This window comes from Camelus bactrianus, chromosome 5, assembly GCF_048773025.1.
Source record: "Camelus bactrianus isolate YW-2024 breed Bactrian camel chromosome 5, ASM4877302v1, whole genome shotgun sequence".
NCBI classification, from domain to species: domain Eukaryota; kingdom Metazoa; phylum Chordata; class Mammalia; order Artiodactyla; family Camelidae; genus Camelus; species Camelus bactrianus.
In genome coordinates, this window is record NC_133543.1 from 10,373,969 (window position 1) to 10,393,723 (window position 19,755).

A 19,755-nucleotide genomic window follows, 5' to 3' on the forward strand; every position below is an offset into this window, starting at 1 on the left:
GTGTGGGTGGGCTGGGGGGGCTTGGCTGGCCCCTAGCCCAGGTGGTTGCCAGGCCCTGCCTTGTGCAGATGCTGCTGGCTGTTGTTTAGTGGGGCCTAGTCATGAGGGACCCGGTTGCAGAATCCTAGGGGGCCCCCAGGGCTAGTGCTGGCTCACTTTTGGATGGAGTTAGGGTCCTGAAGACACTGTGGCTGTTACCTACCCACTGGCAGGTGAAGCCAGGTCCTGAGGCTAGTGACAGACCCCTGGTAAACACAGATGTTTCCTGGAGTCTGGCTGCAGGGTCTTGGGATCTCAGCACCTTCTTTCAGATCATTGGTGGGATGGGGCCAGTTCCTGACACAGTTGGGTATGGGGTCTGGGGTGTCCTGAAGCTTGCATCAGAGTGCTAGTGGGCAGAGCAAGGGCCCAGGTGGTCCTAGGGTAGAGTACGGCCCGCTGAGGGTAGGCTGGATCTGCAGGCCGTGGGATCATAGTTGCCTTGCCTCTAGTGTTTGCGCCCTGGTCTGGAGCTCAGTGCAGCTTCCTGGAGGGATGGGCTGGTGCCTGCCCACTGCTGGGTGCGGCTGGGTCTTGGCCCTCTGGTGGGCACAGCCATGTCTAGGGGCATGTCTAGAGGTGACTATGGGCTCAGGAAGTCTTTAGGCAGCCTGTCTGTTTATGGGTGGGGCTGCACCCCTGCCCAGTTAGCTGTTTGGCCTGAGGCATCCCAGCACTGTTGCCTGCAGGCTGTTGTTGGGGTAATGAGCTAAGATGGCAGCCACCAGCAGCAGTGTTCAAGTGACTGAATGTTCCCAAACGTGTCTGCCACCAGTGTCTATGTCCCCAGGGTGAAGTGCAGCCACCCCCACCCCCTAGCCTCTCCAGGATACTCTCCAAGGCCAGCAGATAGGTCTGACCCAGGCGTCTCTCAAATTACTGCTTTTGTCTTTGGTCCCAGGGCACAGGAGATTTTGTATGCACCATTTAAGAGTGAAGTCTCTATTTCCCCCAGTCCTGTGGCACTCCTGAAATTAAGCTCCACTGGCCTTAAGCCAAGTGCTCTGGGGGCTCGTCTTCCCAGTTTCAGACCCCAGGGTGGGGAGCATGACGTGGGGCTCAGAACTCTCACTCCTGTGGGAGAAACTCCGCAATGTAATTTTTCTCCAGTGTGTGGGCCACCCACCTGGGGGGTGTGGGATCTGATTATGTCTTGAGTGTGCTCCCTCCTACCTGTCTCATGGTGGTTCCTTCTTTATGTCTTTAATTGTAGCTGGTCTTTTCTGGTAAATTCGTCTTTTCCACGGATGATTGTTGTATAGATAGTTGTGATTTTGTTGTGCTCATGAGAGGAGTTGAGCTCAAGGTTGTTTACTCCACCATCTTGGTCCGAGACCCCAGATTGGGAATTTTGAAGAGAAGTTGGAGGAAGTGGACAGAATAGGGAAGGAGGACATGGAAGCACGATGACTGGGACTCAAAGGTGGCAACAGGTGTGGGGCATTAGAGGCATTGAAGATGTTAAGAGTGACAAGGGACAGGACCCAGGACACACCAAGCAGGTGGGTCTAAGAACAAAGGCAGTGTCCCACGGAGAGGCTGCAGGAAAACTGTTTTCAGGGAACACTGGGAGATGAGAGGGACTTCGGTGAGGATGGGGTCTGGGGGATTCGCTGCTAACTGTCTAGGCTGCATATGACAGTGCTCAGAGGAGAGAAAGACATGACTGGCTCATGGGCAGATGCCTTCTACGCCTCCCACATGTCATCTTCCCAACTATGAGCATTCCCAGTTTGCAGGTGTGGAAACTGAATCCAAAGATAAGCAATCCTTATGCAGGGAATGCAGGGCCAGGACTCAAGCCCAGGTCTGTTGGCAGCTTGCCCCTCTGTGTCCTGCTCCTGGCCAATCAGAGCCCTAACCGTTACCCTGCCTGCCCCAACCCCAAGCTGTTTCCAAGGAAGTGCGGAAGATAGTTTGTGCTCAGCCTGTGTGTGAAACAGGGCTGTTGCCATCATTGGCTGGTTGGGTCTGGAGAGGAGGAGGGGGCTGTGAGCAGTGGCAGGGTGCGGGGCAGGCTGCAGGCACCTGGAAAGGAGCAAGCGCTCTGAGGTTTCACCGCCACCTGGGAGGATAGACTGTCCTGATCACCACCTCCCAGATGAGGAGCCAGCATCACCAAAAGACAACATGACTTGCAGGCAGGGTCAGTGCCAGGACTGGGCCCAGCAAGCAGGCTCCAGAATCCATGATGATGACCACTGTCCCACGTAGCCTCTCTCTACAGCCTCCGCTGGGGTGGCCGCCTGCAAAGGGCTGGGATAGGACCGCCCCGTTTAAGAAACTGAAGTGTCGTTGATTTACAATGTTATGTTAGTTTCCGGTGTGCAACAGAGTGATTTGATATTTTACTGGTTACATTTCATTTACAGTTATTATAAAATATTGGTTTTATTTCCCGTGTTCTACAATACAGCATTGCATCTTATTTATTTTATACCTAGTAGTTTGTACGTCTTAACTCCCTTCCCCTATTTTGCCCCTCCCATCCCTCTTCCCACTGATAACCACTAGTTTGTTCTCTGATCTGTGATTCTTGTTTTTGTTTTATTATATGCATTGATTTGTTTTAATTTTTAGATTCCATGTACAACTGAAAACACATGGTATTTGTCTGATTTGCTTCAAAAGCATAATAACTTCCAGGTCCATCACATTGTTTTTTAATGGCTAAGTGGTATTCCATTGTGTGTATATATGTATGTGTGTGTGTGTGTGTGTATACTTTTTATCCATTCATCTGTAGATGTACACTTAGGCTATTTCCATATTTTGGCTAGTGTAAGTAACACTGCTAAGAACATTGGGGGTACACTGTTGGGTATATACTCAGGAGTGAAACTGTTGGATCATGTGGTAGTTCTATTTTTAATTTTTTGTGCTTTTTGCTTGGAGCATTAATTCATTGGCATTTAAAGTGACTGTTGATAGGTATGTGCCTCATGCCGTTTTGTTATGTGTTTCCAGGTGCTTTTTGTAGTTCTCCTCTGCTCTTTTCTTCTCCTTTTAGTCTCTTCCCTTGTGGTCTGATGATTTTCTTTAGTGTTATGTTTGTGTTCCTTTCTCTCCAGTTTCTGTGTATCTATGGAAGGGTTTTGATTTGTGGTGACCATGCAGCTCGTATATGTCAACCTGTAACTACTTCTGCTTGTTTTAAACTGACAGTCAAATTCAAACACATTCTAAAAGCTCTACCTTTTTTATTGTCTCCCCCCCAAATTTTGTGTGTTTGATGTCGTATTTTACATTGCCATTCTAGCCCTTAAATGTTGATTGTAGCTAGAGTTGATTTTTTTTTTTTTTTTACAATTTTTGTCTTTTAACTTCAGTACTAGCTTATTTTAAAGGATGACCCATAGTGTTCACTATATATATTTGTTTTTTCTAGTGGGGTTTTTCCCTTCCTATAATTTCTTATTTCTTGTGGTAGCCTTTTTTTTTTTTCACTTAAAAATACCTTTTAATACTTCTTATAGAGTCAGCTTAATATTGATGAGCTCTTTCAGATTTTGCTTGTCTGAGAAGCTCTTTATTGCTCCTTCAAATCTGACTGATAACTTTGCTGGGTAGAAGTACACTAGGTTGTAGATTTTTCCCTTTCAGCCCTTCAGCCATGTCATGCCACTCCCTCGTGGCCTGCAAAATTTCTGCAGAAAAGTCTGCTGGTAGCCTTATGGGGGTTCCCTTTTATGTGACTCTGTTTTTCTCTTGGTGCCTTTAGAATTCTCTCTTTATTTTTAACTTTTGCTTTTTATGATACATATTCATGTGGGTCTCTTTGGGTTCATCTTATCTGGGGCTCTCTGTGCTTCCTGTACCTGGATATCTGTTTCCTTGTTCAGGTTCAGTAAGTTTTCAGCCATAATTTCATCAAATACATTTTCTGCCCCTTTCTCTCTCTCTTTTCCTTCTGGGACCCCCATAATGCAAATGTTAGTATGTTTGATGCTGTTCCAGAGGTCCCTTAAACTATCCTCAATTTTTCAAATGTTATTCTTTTTGCTGTTCTGAATGGGTGATTTCCACTATTCTGTCTTCCAGATTGCTTCTGCATTCCTCTGTGTCACCTAGTCTGCTGCTAATTCCTTCTAGTGTATTTTTCATTTTACCTATTGTATTCTTCAGCTCTGACACTTTTAAAAAAAATATATTCTCTAGTGCTATATTAAAATTCTCACTGTGTTCATCTAACCTTTCCCCAGCTCAGTTAGCATGTCTGTTATTAATTGCTTTGAATTCTCTAACAGGTTAATTTTTCATCTGTTTCATTAGGATTTTTTTTCAGGATTTTTTTCTTGTTCTTTTGTTTGAAACATATTCCCCTGTCTTCTTATTTTGTTTAACTTTCTGTGTCTCTATGAAATTAGGTGAAGCAGTTACCTTCCTGGTTTTGATGGCATGTCCCTGCACGTGCCCTGTGGCTTTGGTGGGGGAGCTGGATCTGAAGTGAGCTTCGGCTGCCTCTTCCCCTGGGCTGGGCTTGGCTGGCAGCTGCCACCTTGGAGGGAGGTAGCACTGGAGTTGCAGGGGCTAGAGCCAGGCCAGGGGGGAGCCAGGGCATCTCCCGTGCTCAGTGGCTGTCGCTGCCCTCTCAGGGGTGGGGTCAGCGGTTGAGAAGCTGGTGTAGGAGCCCTGAGGAAGCTGAGCTTCCCCTGATGGCAGTTTCCACCTTGGTTTGTGATGTGGCTGGGGCCTGAGGGCTTGGGCCTGCACTTCTTTGTTGGTTTCGTACCTCTGCCCTGGTCAGAGGCAGCAGCAGGGTCAGAGCCAGATATGATCCCTCCAAACGTGCACAGTCTTGTTGGCAATAGCAGCCTCTGCCCTAGTTGGGGGGCAATGCTGGAACAAGAGGGGCTGGAGCAGTACCCCAGAGCCAGCTAGAGGCTGCCCTAGGGTGGGCAGAGCCCCAGGCAATTTTCAATCTGCTGCTTTTGCACTGTGACTGGGAGTAAGCAAGTCTGTGTGTGCTCTCTTGAAAAGCAGAGTCTTGTCTTCTTACAGCCTCCGGTGCGCCCCACGGGCTCTCAAGCCAGCTAACACCTTCCAGGTGTTGCAGCCCACGCTGAGGTGCCTAATGTGGGCTCGAGCTTCTCACTCCTCAGGTAGGGTCCCTGAGCCTGTGACATCCCCTTCCTGGTCTGTGCTGTGTCCACCACCAGGGGAGCAGGTCCTGACCAGATCACATCTTCCTTCCTACCAGACTCCACGCGGCTCTTCGTTTACAGCCTTGGTTGGAGAAGAGCTGTCCCATTATCCCCAGTTCCTTTTCAGTTAGGGTGGTTCTGTAGGTAGTTGCCATTCTGATGTGTTTTTGAGGGGAGGTGAGCCCAGTGTCCTTTCACTCTGCCATCTTGATGGCCTCTCTCCTCCCTTTTTGCATTTTTGTGCCAGGTTGGGTTTTTCTTTTTTCTTTATTCCAGGAATGTGTTACTCTCAGCCTTGCCATGAGGTGGCAGCATTAAACTGTTTGACATTGCCTTAACCAGCTTGTGTGCCCAGTCCTAGGACCTAAAATCGTGGTGTTCATACTCTTGGGTACCTGGTACCTACTCTTTCCACCATAGCTAGCCATGGCCCCCCAGCTCCCTTCCATCTGCCCTATGCCAGACCTCCTAATGCCCCCTCCTTTATCTTCCCTTATCAAGTGGAAGCCTGCTTTCACATCTTTTCCCTTTGTCTAAATCCACTGGCCTTAAGGACAAGCCATTTTAACCCTCAGTCTGCGCTTATGTGACCTCTCTGCACGACAGGCGCTGCAGGTGCATCAGCGAGCAGGACTCAACTCTTGCCTCCGTGGAGCTGCTTCTGATAGCGCAGTTAGATCTGAATCATGCAAGGAAACGCTAAGGCAGTTGTGGTAAATCGTACAAAAGAAATAAGGAACAACACACGAGTATAAAGCCAAGAGCTGTGTTCCATTCTAGGCTTCAGGAGATGTATGTCAGGGGACCTCTTCCAACTTGGATACATTTTATATCTTTTTCCTGTCTGATTGCTGCGGCTAGGGCTTTGAATATATCATACATGGATGTTGAATTTTGTCAAATGCTTTTTCTGCACCTATTGAGATGATCATACAGTTTTTGTCTTTCCTTTTGTTACTGTGGTACATCACGCTGATCGATCTTCGAATGCTGAACTATCCTTGTGACCCTGGAAGGGATCCGACTTGATCATGATATATGGGCCTTTTTAGGTGTCGCTGGAGTCATTGCTAATATTTTGTTGAGGAGTTTTGGATCCATATTTATCAAAGACAGTCACGTGTAATTTTCCTTTTTTGTAGTGTCCTTGACTGGTTTTGGTACCAGGGTAATGGTGGCCTTGTAGAATGAATTTGGGAGTGTTCCCACCTCTTCAACTTTTGGAGGACAATTTGCGAAGAATAGGTATGAGCTCTTCTTTATATGTTTGGTAGAATTCCTCTGTGAAGTGTCTGGTCCTGGACTCTCGTTTGCTGGAAGTAGATTTTAGTGTCTTTTTAAAATTGAAATATAGTTGATTTACAATGCTGTATCAGTTTCTGGTGCACAGCAAAGTGTTCTGGTATATAGACATATGTATTTATGTATTCATGTTCTTTTCCATTATAGTTTATTACAAGATACTGAATATAGTTTCCTATGCTATACAGTAGGACTTTGTTGTTTATCTATTTTATATATAGTGGTTTGTATCTACTAATCCCAAACTCTTAATTTAACCCTCCCCACTTCCCCCTTTGGTAACCATAAGTTTGTTTTTCTTTGTCTGTGAGTCTGTTTCTGTTTTGTAAATAAGTTGGTTTGTATCATATTTTAGATTCCATATATAAGTGATATTGTATGATATTTCTCTATCTCTGTCTTATTTCACTTAGTATGATAATCTCTAGATCCATCCATGTTGCTGCAAATGGCATTATTTCATTCTTTTTTATGGCCAAACAATATTCCATTGTATATTTACACCACATCTTCTTTATCCAGTCATCTGTCGATGGACATTAATGGTGCTCCCGTGTCTTGACTACTGTAAATAGTGCTGCTACGAACATTGGGATGCATGTACTTTTGAATTAGAGTTCCCTGCAGATATATGCCCAGGAATGGGATTACTGGATCATATAGTAATTCTATTTTTAGTTTTTTAAGGAGCCTTCATATTGTTTTCTATAGTGGCTGCACCAAATTACATTCCCACCAACAGTGTAGGAGGGTTCCCTTTTCTCTACATCCTCTACTTGCAGGCAGTATTTTTAATTACAGATTCAATTTCATTCTAGTGATCAGTCTGTTCAAATTGTCTGTTTCTTTTGAACTCCGCCTTGGCAGGCTGTATGTTTCTAGAAATTTGTGCATTTTCCCTAGGTTATCAAACTTGTTGCCACGTAACTGTTCACAGTATTCTCTTGTGAGTTTTTGTATCTCTGTAGTATCAGTGTTATTATTTCCCCTCTTTCATTTCTCATTTTATTTGGGTCCTCTCTCTTTTCTTTTTGGTGAGCCTCAATAAAGGTTTATCAATTTTGTTTATCTTTTCAAAAAACCAGCTCTTGGCTTCATCAATCTTTTCTGTTGTTTTATAAATCTCTAAATTCTTTACTTCCTCTCTGATCTTTATTATTTCCTTCCTTCTGCTGACTTTGGGCTTTGTTTGTTCTTCTCTTTCTAATTCTTCTAAGTGGTAGGTTTGGTTGTTTATTTGAGACTTTTCTTGTATTGTGAGGAAGTCCTGTGTCACTAAGAACTTCCTCTGCTTTTACTGCATCCCATAAATTTTGGAAAGTTTTGTTCTCAGTTTTATTTGTCTTCAAGATTTTCTGAATTCCACTTTGATTTCATCACTGACCCACTGGTTTTTTCAGTAGTATGCTATTTAGTCTTCACCTATTTTGTTCTTGTCCTGGTTTTCTTTCCATGGTTGATTTCTAGTTTTATATCATTGTGGAACAAATGCTTGATATAATTTCTATTATCTTAAACTTGTTGAGATTTATTTTTTGACCTGTTGTGTGATCTATCCTGATGCACATTCTAAGTGCACTTAAAAAGAATGTATATTCTACTTTTTTGGGGTATAATGTTCTGTAGATATCAATTAGGTCCAAGTTTTCTGTTGCATCATTTAAGACCTCTGTTGCCTTATTGATTTTCTGTCTGGATGATCTGTCCATTGATGTCACTGGGGTGTTAAGGTCTCCTACTATTATTGTATTACTGTCAGTTCCTCCCTTTATGTCTGTTAGTACTGCTTTATATAATCTAGGTGATCCTGTATTGGGTGTATATGTTGCTAACAAGTGTCATATACTCTTCTTTTATTTTTACAAATTTTACTTTATCATTTTACAATGTCCTTCTTTGTCTTTCATTTCAGCCTTTGTTTTAAAGTCTGTCTTGTCTGATACAAGTATTGCTACTCCAGCTTTCTTGTTTCCTTCTTGCATGAAATATTTTCCTCCATCTCCTCACTTTCAGCCTGTGTGTGTCTTTTTTCCTTAAGTTAGTCTCTTCTAGGCAGCATGTTGAAGGACCTTTTTTTTTTATCCAATCAACCAAATTATATCTTTTGATTGAAATACTTACTTCATTGACATTTAAAGTAATTATTGATAGGTATGTACTTATTGCCATTTTGTTAATTGTTTTCTGGTTATTTTTGTAGTTCTTCTCTGTTCATTTCTTATTCTTTTTGTTTTTCCCATTGTGGCTTGATGATTTTCTTTTGTGGTATGCTTGTGTTTTTTCTTTTTGTTTTTACTGTATCTGTTGTATGTTTTTGACTTTTTGTTACCATGGGGTTCACATATATTGACCCAGAATTATATCTACTTCTTTAAACTGGCAATCATTGAAGTCCAAACACATTATAAAAAGTTTGCATTTTTTAAAAGGTTTGCATTTTTAATCACCTCCCCTACATTTTGTGTTTTTGCTGTTATATTTTACATCCTTATGCTTATTCTTTTACTGTTTATTGTAGTTACAGTTGTTTTATAAATTTTTTTCAGCAGGTAAAACAATTTTGATTCACAGTTGCCTTTAAAACCACAAAGACCCTATGTTCTCCATATAAAAACATTGGTACAGATAGCTATACTTTCTAGAAAATGATTATATAGACCCTCTTAAAGACAAATGCACCCCATGGTATGGTTTCAGTAAAGTTGCTTGGAAAAAACTCACTTCTGGACTGATTCCTAAAACATACCTTTCCACCATTCTGCATCTTTTGGTTCAAAGCATAGATTATTGTCCTCTGTATGTATTCCTGCATTCTTACATGTTTGATAATCCACATATGGACTGGTCTGTCATTTAATGTTCCATTGGTTTGTCAGCCTTTTCTGCAGGTTCATCAGCAGGTTGAGCAGGCTGTGCCCTTCTCTGTGGTCTTTCTTCAAGACCTTCCAGGAATGGAGACACATCATCATCATCATAAATCGTAAACTCTAAGTCTTTACCAACAATTCCAATGGAAGCATTCTTTGTAGTTAGGTCCTGTTCTGCAGGAAGTGTCTCCCGTAAGGCACGCAGACCATGCTTAACCAGTTCATTCAAATTGCACTCCATAAACTCCAACACATGTCTCTCCAAGTAAGTACAAGATGATTGAGAACGGGCTCCAATAGACATAGCTCTGCAGTCAAAATACTTAGCAGACGGACAGGTGTGGAAAGTGTGAGGGCCCATAGCATCATAACCAGCAACAAGCCGCCCAACACCATATGGTCTCTGGCCACATCATTGCGTTGGCATCTGGGTTTTGCTTCCAATTAGAGATACAAGATTAGACACAGGAAGAGGTCTGTTAAATATAAATCTGGAATCCAAACACTCCTGGCGCATAAAATTACATAACAGTCTAGAATCAGCAGTAAGTCCTGCAATTCAGACACCAATATGGTTATCAACATGGAGAATTTTTTTCTGATGAGCTGCAAGTTCTGACTGTGCTCTCTTCAATGCAACCAACATTGCATGGGTTTTTGATTTCAGACCAACTGTGTTGAACCTTGTTTGACATCTTCTATTGCATATTCAATTTGATGAATCCTGCCCTGAGGGCTCCAAACAGTAACATTATTGTCATACTGGTTGTGAAACTTGGTTCCAGCACGAGCCTGGCTGCAGCCTCCTGTGAACCTGCTGATCAAGGAGCGCTGTCCTTATAAATTTTTAAAAAATCTATGTACTGGCTTATTTAAGTGACTTTCGATCCTTACTACATATTTGCTTTTCTTATTGGGATTTCTATTTCCTATAGAATCTTACCTTTCTATTCCATTTATAGAAGACCCTTCAACATTTCTTTTAGGATATATTTAGTATTGCTAAATTTTTTAGTTTTTGCTTGTCTGAGAAGTTCTCTATCTCCAATTCTGAGTGATAAGCATGCTGGGTAGAGTACCCTAGGTTGTAGGTTTTTCCCTTTCAGCATTTTAACTACATCGTGCTGCTCATTCTGCCCTCCAAGTTTCTGCAGAAAAATTAGCTGATAGCCTTATGGGGGTTCCCTTGCATATGGCTCTTTGTTTTTCTCTTGATTCCTTTAGAATTCTTTCTTTATTTTTAACTTTTGCCATTTTCTTTATATGTCTTGGTATGGGTCTGTTGGGTTCATTTTATTTGGTACTTTCTGTGCTTCCTGTACCTTGATATCTGTTCCTTTGTTCAGCTTTGCTAAATTTTCGATCATATGTTCATCAAATATGTTTTTCACCTCCTTCTCTCTCTCTTCTCCTTCTGGGACCCCTATAATGCTAATGTTAGCATGCTCGAGGTTATCCCAGAGGTCCCTTAAACTGATCTCATTGTTATAAATTTGTTTTCCTTTTGCTATTCTGAATGAGAAATGTCTATTATTCTATCCAGATCACTTACACATTCTTCTGTATCACCTAGTCTGCTGTTAATTCCATCTAGTGTGTTTTTCATTTCAGTTATTGTATTCTTCAACTCTGACTGATTTTTAAAATATATTCCTAGTTCCTTGGTTAAATTCTTATTGTGTTCATGTATTCTTTCCCCCTGTTCAGTTAGCATCCTTATTACTAATGCTTTAAACTCTTTACCTGGTAAATTATTTATCTCTGTTCATTAGGGTTTTTTTTTTTTCAGTTCTTCTCTTCTTTCATTTGAAACAAATTACTCTGTATTCTCATTTTGCTTAACTTTCTCTGTCTCTGTGAAATTAGGTGAAACAGGCACCTATCTCCGTCTTAGTCATGTCCTTATGTGGGAGCATCACTATGCAGTCTGCATGTGCCCAGTGGCTTTGGTGGGAGAGCTGGATCCGAAGTGAACATGAGCTGTGTCTCCCCCCTGGGTGTGCTGGCAGTTACCACCATGGTGGGAGGTGGGGCTGGACATGGAGGGTCTACAGCCACAATCAGGTGTGAACTGGGATTTTCCTTATGCTTGTGACCATCACCGTCCTGTGGGAGTGGGGACATATCCCAAGGTGCTGGAGCAGAAGCCCTGAGGGTTGGTCCACTCTGGTTCCATTTCCTCTAAATGTGCACTCCCTGCCCTCCCAGCAATGGCAACTTTGCCGCAGTGGAGAGCAGCACCAGAGCCAGAGAGCCTAGGGTCAGCACTGGTGTGGGCCAGGCACATGCTGAGACAGACCTGGCACACCCATCAGAGCTCCAGACACTTTCCAATCTGCTACCTATGTGTATGCCAGCAATGGTCACTGTCACCCCTTTTAGATGCAGTGCCTGGTCCGAGCCGGATCCATCCTTCCCAAGTGTACACTCTCCTTGGCAATGACAGTTTTTGCCATGGCTGGGAGCTGCACCAGAGCTACAGGGGCTGGGGCAAGTTCTTGGTGTGGGCTGGGGCAAGTCCTGGGAGGGGGGCAGTGGGATCAGAGCCCAGGTTGTTTCAATCTGCTTTCTACACCTGTCCCCAGAGGAAGCAAGTGTGTGCTCGCTCTTCAGAGTGGAGTCTAGGTGTTCTACAGCCCTCCTGTAAGCCCTACTGGTTTTCAAACCTGCCGAGGGGACTCATCTTCTTGGTATTGGACCCCAGGGCTGGGGTACCCAAAATGAGGTTTGAACCCCTCACTCGCCAGGGAGGATCTCCAAGCCTGTGATATCCCCTCCTCTTCTGTGTCCCCTCCCAGGGCACAGGTCCCAACCTGATCACTTCTTCTCCCTTCAAACCCAATTCTGTGTGCATCTTTCTTTGCAGGCTTGGTTCTAGAGGAGCCTTTCTGCCAATCTCCAGGTTGTTTGCAGAGAGCGTTACTCCACACTTAGATGTATTTTTGATGTGTTCATGGTGGGGAGGTTAGCTCAGTGTCTTCCTACTCTGCCATCTAGATCTCCTTTCTCACTAATCCTTTCTTATTAATTGCTTTCTGATTGTTTTGTATTTTTATTATTTCTTTCCTTCTGTTTCTAACTATATTTGTAAGTTGGTCATTTTCCCTGGTGGTACGCTATTTCTGCTTTCTTCATCTTTTGTGAATCTACTCTAGGTTTTTGCTTACTGTGAGGCTTACATAAGACATATCATAGTTAAAATAGTCCATTTTAAGCTGATAGTAACTTAATTTTGATCACCTATAAAAGCTTCACCTTTTTACTCCTCTTTTTATGTTTTTGATGTCATTATTTACTTCTTTTTATATTGAGTTCTAAATATCCAAATGTTTGACCTCATGGAGAAAAACACTGAGGAGGAACTGAATGCAGCTGCTGAAGATGTAGTTGTGTTCACTAAAAAATCTCCTGGCTCAAGACATGGAAGCAACCTAAATGTCCACCGATAGATGACTGGAAAAGAATTTGTGGTATATTTATACTCAGCCATTAAAAAGAGTAAAATAATGTCATTTGCAGCAACATAGAGATCATCATTCTAAGTGAAGTAAGCCAGAAAGAGAGAAAAATACAATGTGATATCACTCATATGTGGATCTAAAAAAAAAAAAAAAAGAATAAAAGAAGGCACTAGTGAACTCATCTAGAGAACAGAAATAGACTCATAGACATAGTAAACAATCTTACAGTTACTGGAGGAAGAGGGTAGGATGGGATAAATTTGGGAGTTTGAGATTTGCAAATGTTAGCCGTTATATATAAAAATAGATAAAAACCGAATTTCTTTTGCATAGGACAGGGAACATATTCAATATCTTCTAATAACCTTTAATGAAAATGAATATATGTATGTATATGCATGACTGGGACATTGTGTTGTATACCAGAAATTGACACATTGTAATGGACTGTACTTCAATAATAATTTTAACCCCCCCCTGGGTCCAATGAGTTATATGCCAGAAGGTGACATTTTAGGAGAGGCTACACTGTACACCCCCAGTTGAAGCACCAGGTTGCATCCTGTCTCAGTGTGCCTTTGCTCATGCCATCTGCCTGCCTACAGTACCCAACTTTGTATGGTGCTCTAACCCTGGGCTCCCCAGATCTTCCTAAAACTCCTCCAGGAAATTCCCTGACCCCTGCAGTCAACCCCCAAGGGTGCCCACAAGAATGATTTTTTACTCTGCCTCTTGGTGGTTAAGTTTGTCTTCAAAACTAGACAGCTCTTTGGAAGGCGCCATGCATCCTGAGACTGGGAGCAACTTCAGTGCAGTGATCACACTGGACTTTCTCTACAGCCCAGGGCTCAGTTCTGAGTGTGCCCACTCCAGGAACATGGCTGGGAGTCTGCAGGGAACAAAGTCCAGAAGCCACACGGATGGCAAGACCCCAACCTGGTAAGCAGGAGACCAACGTCATGGTAGACAGGAAGCCTGGCTACAGCAAGCAACCCCTAAGGTAGAACAACCTGCACAAGCCACCACCTGCTGACTCTCAGCACAGGACAAGACTCCCATCCATGGTTAGCAGAGGCCCAAGACTGTTTCCCTGGAAAATGTCCTCAGGGGTCACCAGAGATGGGAGAAAGAATGCTTTCCTGGGCTTGCTCCAGGGGCTGCGTCCTCAAAGAGCTCCTTGCTCGTCCCTGACAGCCAGTCCAGGACTGCCCCTATTACCAGAGCCCTGTGGGGCAGCAGATGGATGTAACCTGATCAAACAAAGATGGAGTGATCAGAGGGCCTCTGGGATTGTCCCAGAGTTTCCAAAGTTGAATGGGGTCAGAAGAAAAATTTAGTTGCTCTTACAGAGTCTATTGACCAGAGTTAAATAAATGGGCTATTTTTACTTTCAAGCCAGCATTGAGACTGAGAACAACAGAGTATTGACCTGAGGTGTCTTAAAATAGTCTGTGTCCTCCCACTTCTGGTGTCTCACATCCATCCTTAGAACATTAGAGCTGGTAGGGCGGTCAACCCTACATTGCAGAGATTGGAACGGGAGCCTAGAGACAGGTTGGTTTTGTGCAGAGCCAAGGCTCACTGTGCCTGAGACCCTGGTTGCCCACCCAACACACCCTCCTTACCTCCAGTTAGGGGCAGAAGGGATGAGGAACTCTGCCACTGCCCACTCTTCTGGGTGGGAGGGGGTTCATCCACTCGGGGAAAGTCACATAAGGACTCAGCAGGTGATGCCAGGTGGGGACCACAGGGAAAGCCCCAATCTCTTAGCCTCTGGGGTCTTGGTCCATTTTCCTAACTCCACAAGCAGCAGGATGCAGCCTATGTGTTGTCCATTTCTTCAGGAGATCCAGCTTATATGGGGAACACAGAGGTGGGGAAGGATGGAAAGTTCTCCAAGGGGAAAAAAGAGACACACTCAATAAAAATAGTAGATTTAACATTCACGTTTACTTCTGCCCTCTTCAAGGCCTCACAAAAATGCAGTAGTGGACTCAATAAAGGTATGAACTCACCTGGACAGAGAGAATGAGTGGGGACAACACAGACTAGAGATGTCAAGGATATGCTGGAAGATGGGAAGAAAGGCAGATGGGGAGAGAGAGGGGTAGGAGCTAACGCAGAAGGGCTAAACAGCCAGGTCCAAGCCTGCCTGAGAACAGAAGGCAGTGGGAGAATGTCAGGGAAGACTCCAGACCTGCCCACCAGCGGGAGGGGAGAGGCCTGAGCTGCAGTGAGACCCCAGTGAGACCCCAGACTTGACCCCTCCCCTGCGAGGCTCTGGACCCCAGGGCCGTAGGCTCAGCTGAGAGCCGGGGTGAGACCCCAGGGTGAACAAAGAGGGCTGATCAGAATGTTTGCAAATGTTAAGACCTCAGACCAACAGATTAATTCAAGTTTGTTAGGTGTCTCAGGTAAGGCCATTTTCTGGGCATGGGGGCATCCTCAGTTCACGCCCAAGACAAGCCAGGAGTACCCACACCCATTGTCTGTATTGTAATTTATTTTTCAGGGGTTAATGATTTTATTTTTTTAACACTTTAATTGTGGTATGGTTCCTGTACAGTAAACTACACAGATTTCAAATGTACAATTTGATGAAGTTTGATAGATGTACACACCAATGGAACCACTACCACAATCAAGATACCATCACTCCCCATCCTTCAAAGCTAAACATGTGGTCCAGCTCCTTGCCTTGGGTGCAGGTGACTCCAGACTCCCTACAGAGGCAAACGGCTTGATAGCACATCACAGCCTTTATCAGCCACCTCCAGGCCCCACTCACTACCAGTGCTTCCTGGCATTACATCCCAAACAAACTGTCAGCACTTACATCTTCAGGACCTATTTTGGAGGAAGCCAAATAGGACAGGGTATCATATAGAGATATCTTTCTTCCTTTACCTCTGGCTAGGCCCTGTGGAGAGCCTTCTTCCTATGAAAATCCTCCCTCCATCCCATGCCACATGGTCATGACCTGTGCATGACACAGGCTCCAGTGCATGGTGGCCAGGTGCATACGGGGCCAGCCCACGTCCTTGCACAGCAACCCCAAGAAGAGGGGACCTCTCAGTGATGTCTTCTGAGGAAAACAGTCATGTAGGAAAAGCGTGTGGCCAAGGACAGCAGGTGTCTGCTTAGCCACTAGGACAGTATTTGGGGAAGGGATCTGCTACTGCTTCCGTGGACCACAGGGTTCGAGGAGATAATGAACAGACTTCACAGCAGTGTGTTTTATTCATTCATGAGCCCCTGTGGAAAAGAAAGAAGAGCAAAGTCACTTGATGTAAAGTACAAACAGATAACTGTGATCATGACAATGATCACAGTAGTTATTTTGTAGGTAAAAACAAGCAGTAAAAAAAATCACAGGTAACAATATATATGGAAGGTGGCAGGGAAGTATTGGAAGGAGCTAATGAGTGTGAAGGCTCTTGGCCTTTCATGAAGAAGAGGGGCAACTAACTTTAGATTTTTCTAAAAATACATAACGTTAAGTATGTTGTTTAAGAATTTAAAGGTAACTAGTAAAATAAAATGGAGAGCAAAAGGGTGGGTCTAGTTTTTGTGCAGCCTAAGAGTTACTCAATTTTATAAAACAAAATAACCAAAGTGAGGTATGAAAGTGAATATTTATTTTGTAATGCAAAACCAATTTTTAAAAAATTTATTTTATTTTTTATTGAGGTAATGTAAGTTTATAACATTATGTAAGTTTTGTGTGTGCAACATTATATTTTTACTTCGGTATACACTGTAGTGTGCTCACCACCAAAAATTTAGTTTCCATTCATCACCACCCAGTTGATTTCTTTTACTCATTTCATCCTCCCCCTACTCCTTTCCCTTCTGATAACCACTACACTGTTCTCTGTATCTATGTGTTTGGTTTGGCTTGTTAATTAATTTTGGTTTGTTTGTTTATTTTTTTATACTCCACATATGAGTGAAATCAAAAGCTCAGAAAACATACAATGGAGAAAGGATAGTCTCTTCAATAAATGGTGCCAGGTAAACTGGACAGCCACCTGCAAAAAAATGATACTAGATCACTATCTCACACCTTACCAAAAATCAACCCAAAATTGATTAAAGACTTGAATGTAAGACTTGAAACCATAAAACTCCTAGAAGAAAACATAGGCAGTACACTCTTTGACATTGGTCTTAGCAATATCTTTCTGGATCTGTCTCCTCAGGCAAGGGATACAAAAGCAAAAGTAAACAAATGGACTACATCAAACTAAAAAGCTTCTGCACAGTGAAGGAAACTATCAACAAAATGAAAAGACCACCTACCAAATGGGAGAAGATATTTGCAAATCATATATCTGATAAGAATCCAATATCCAAAATATATAAAGAACTCATACAACTCAACAACAACAACAACACAACCTGATTTAAAAATGGATAGAGGAGTTGAATAGATATTTTTCCAAAAAAGACATACAGATGGCCAACAGACACATGAAAAGATGTTCAACAGCACTACTTATTAAGGGAAATGCATATCAAAACCACAATGAGATATCACCTCATGCCCATTAGAATGGCTATTATCAAAAAAGGCCAAAAATAACAAGCATTGGAGAGGATGTGGAGAAACAGGAACCCTCATACACTGTTGGGTGGGAAAGTAAATTGGTGCCTTCATTATGGAAAATGGTATGGAGATTCCTCAAAAAATTTAAGAATAGTACTACCACATGATTCAGCTATTATACTTCTAGGTATTTATCCAAGGAATAGAAAACACTAATTCAAAAAGATAGATACATTTGTATCTTTTTTTTGATTCCCCATAGAAGTGATATCTTACGATATTTGTCTTTTCTGTCAGACTTATTCTCTTAGTATCATAATCTCTAGGTCTATCCATGTTGCTACAAATGGCATTATTTCATTCTTTTTTATGGCAGAGTAATATTCCATTGTATATACATACCACATCTTCTTTATCCATTCATCTGTCAATGGAGTAGCTTCCATGTCTTGGCTATTGTAAATAGTGCTGCTATGAATATAGTTACAAAACAGAAATAGACTCACTGACATGGAAAGCAAACTTATGGTTATTAAAGGGGAAAAAGGAGAGGGATAAATTAGGAGTTTGAGATTAAAAGATACACATTGCTATATATAAAATAGATAAACAAAGAGGACTTACTGTATAGCACAGAGAACTAAATTCAATATCTTGTAATAACCTATAATGGAAAAGAATCTGAAAAAGAATATATATATATAATATATATATATATTCACTTTTCTGCACTTGAAACACTGTAAATCAATTATACTTCAATTAAAAAATGATGTTGGTAATAATAGAGCAGATGCATCTGAACTAGTTAGAGAAAATTCCCCACCACACATAGCTCAGAAAATTATAGTTATTTTTTCCTCAAATGTTTCAAATTTTAAAGGCCAGTTTTAAAAAAAGGATATAAGCACCTCTATGTTCATTGCAACACCATTTACAATAGCCAAGGTATAAAAATAAGCTAAGTGCTCATCAATGAATGAATGAATAAAGAAGATATGGTGTATGTATACAATGGAATATTACTCAGCCATAAAAGATGAAACCTTGTCCTTTGAAGCAACATGGATAGGCCTTGAGGATATTATGCTAAATGAATATTTATTTATATGGGGCCCATCCAAATGAGGCATTCAAAAGCTTAAACTTCATTAGCTTCAAAATCAATCTCTCTATGTTAGGAAAATGGGTAACAGAAAAAAAAACTCAACAGACAGCAGGACAGAAATCAAATAAAAAAGCATGGGGAATAACAAACATAACATGGTGGAAATATACTTAAAAATATCAATAGCCACTGTTAAAATTATTTATCTTAAATGTCTGCCAGATTTATATATACATATATATATACACATATGTTTGTGAATGTGTATAACCATGTGTGTATATGTGTGTGTGCATGTGTATAGGGTTTTTATGTCAGCTATGCTGATTTATAAGAACTTAGAAAAAATCGCATTCATTCATGATTTCACCACCCAATACAATCATAGCATCAGTATATATTCTTCAAGCCCTTTTGATGAATATATTTATTTTACAGAATTAAAATCAGATCAAATGTACTTTATTGGACTTCTTTTTGTTGAGAAATATTTCATGAATATTTTACCAGGTTGAAAATATGGTGTCCAACATATTTTCAATGTCTGCATATTTCCTCATTATATGAATATGCCGAATTTATTTGACTATGATCAATTTGGAGGCCAAAAAAAAGCTGTTTTCAATTTTAGGCTGCATTATAAGAAATGACATGGTGAACAACCTTGTGTTTTGCCATGTGTTTGATGGTTTCCTAGCCCCTTTGCCCACGTGTTTTTCTTCACAGCACTTATAACCAATCAACTTACTATCTATTTGTTTATTTATTGTCTGTCCCCCCCAATCAGAATATAAACTCCAAGAAGGCAGAACTTTTTATCTGGTTTATTTCCAACACCAGGAACAGTGTCTGGGATGTAACAGTCACCAAATAAGTATTTGTTGAATGAGTGGATGGGTGGGTGGATGATGTGGCAGAAATTCTGGTGTAGAGAAGATAAAATCCTAGTCAAGGAGGCCAAAGGAGGCAAGTGTTTTCATGGAAGGAGGAGGGAGAGACAAGATGAAGTTTGACAAGGTCTCTTGATGATCAGGAAACAGTTTTGTGCATGTGGATGCTGAGTGTGGGGTATCTGTGCTCCTCGATCAGAGTTCCCACCAGAAGAAATTCCCACTTATTGGAAAAGATGACCCCTTGGTTTCAACCAGTCTCAGACATTATCATTTTGCTACACAGGTGATTTCTAAAAGCCAAATAAAATTTTGCCCCCCAAAATCAGTTTTCAATTTTTGTTTCCCAGTGTTTAATGGACTGGTTGTTAATAAGAGTGAGAATAAGAAATATA

General features: G+C 41.9%; 1 pseudogene; it reads right to left on the reverse strand.

The window, feature by feature from the left end:
- Positions 1 to 9,140: 9,140 nt before the first annotated feature.
- Positions 9,141 to 13,774, reverse strand: LOC105081108 (proteasome subunit alpha type-1 pseudogene; annotated as a pseudogene).
- Between the last annotated feature and the right edge of the window lie 5,981 nt (positions 13,775 to 19,755).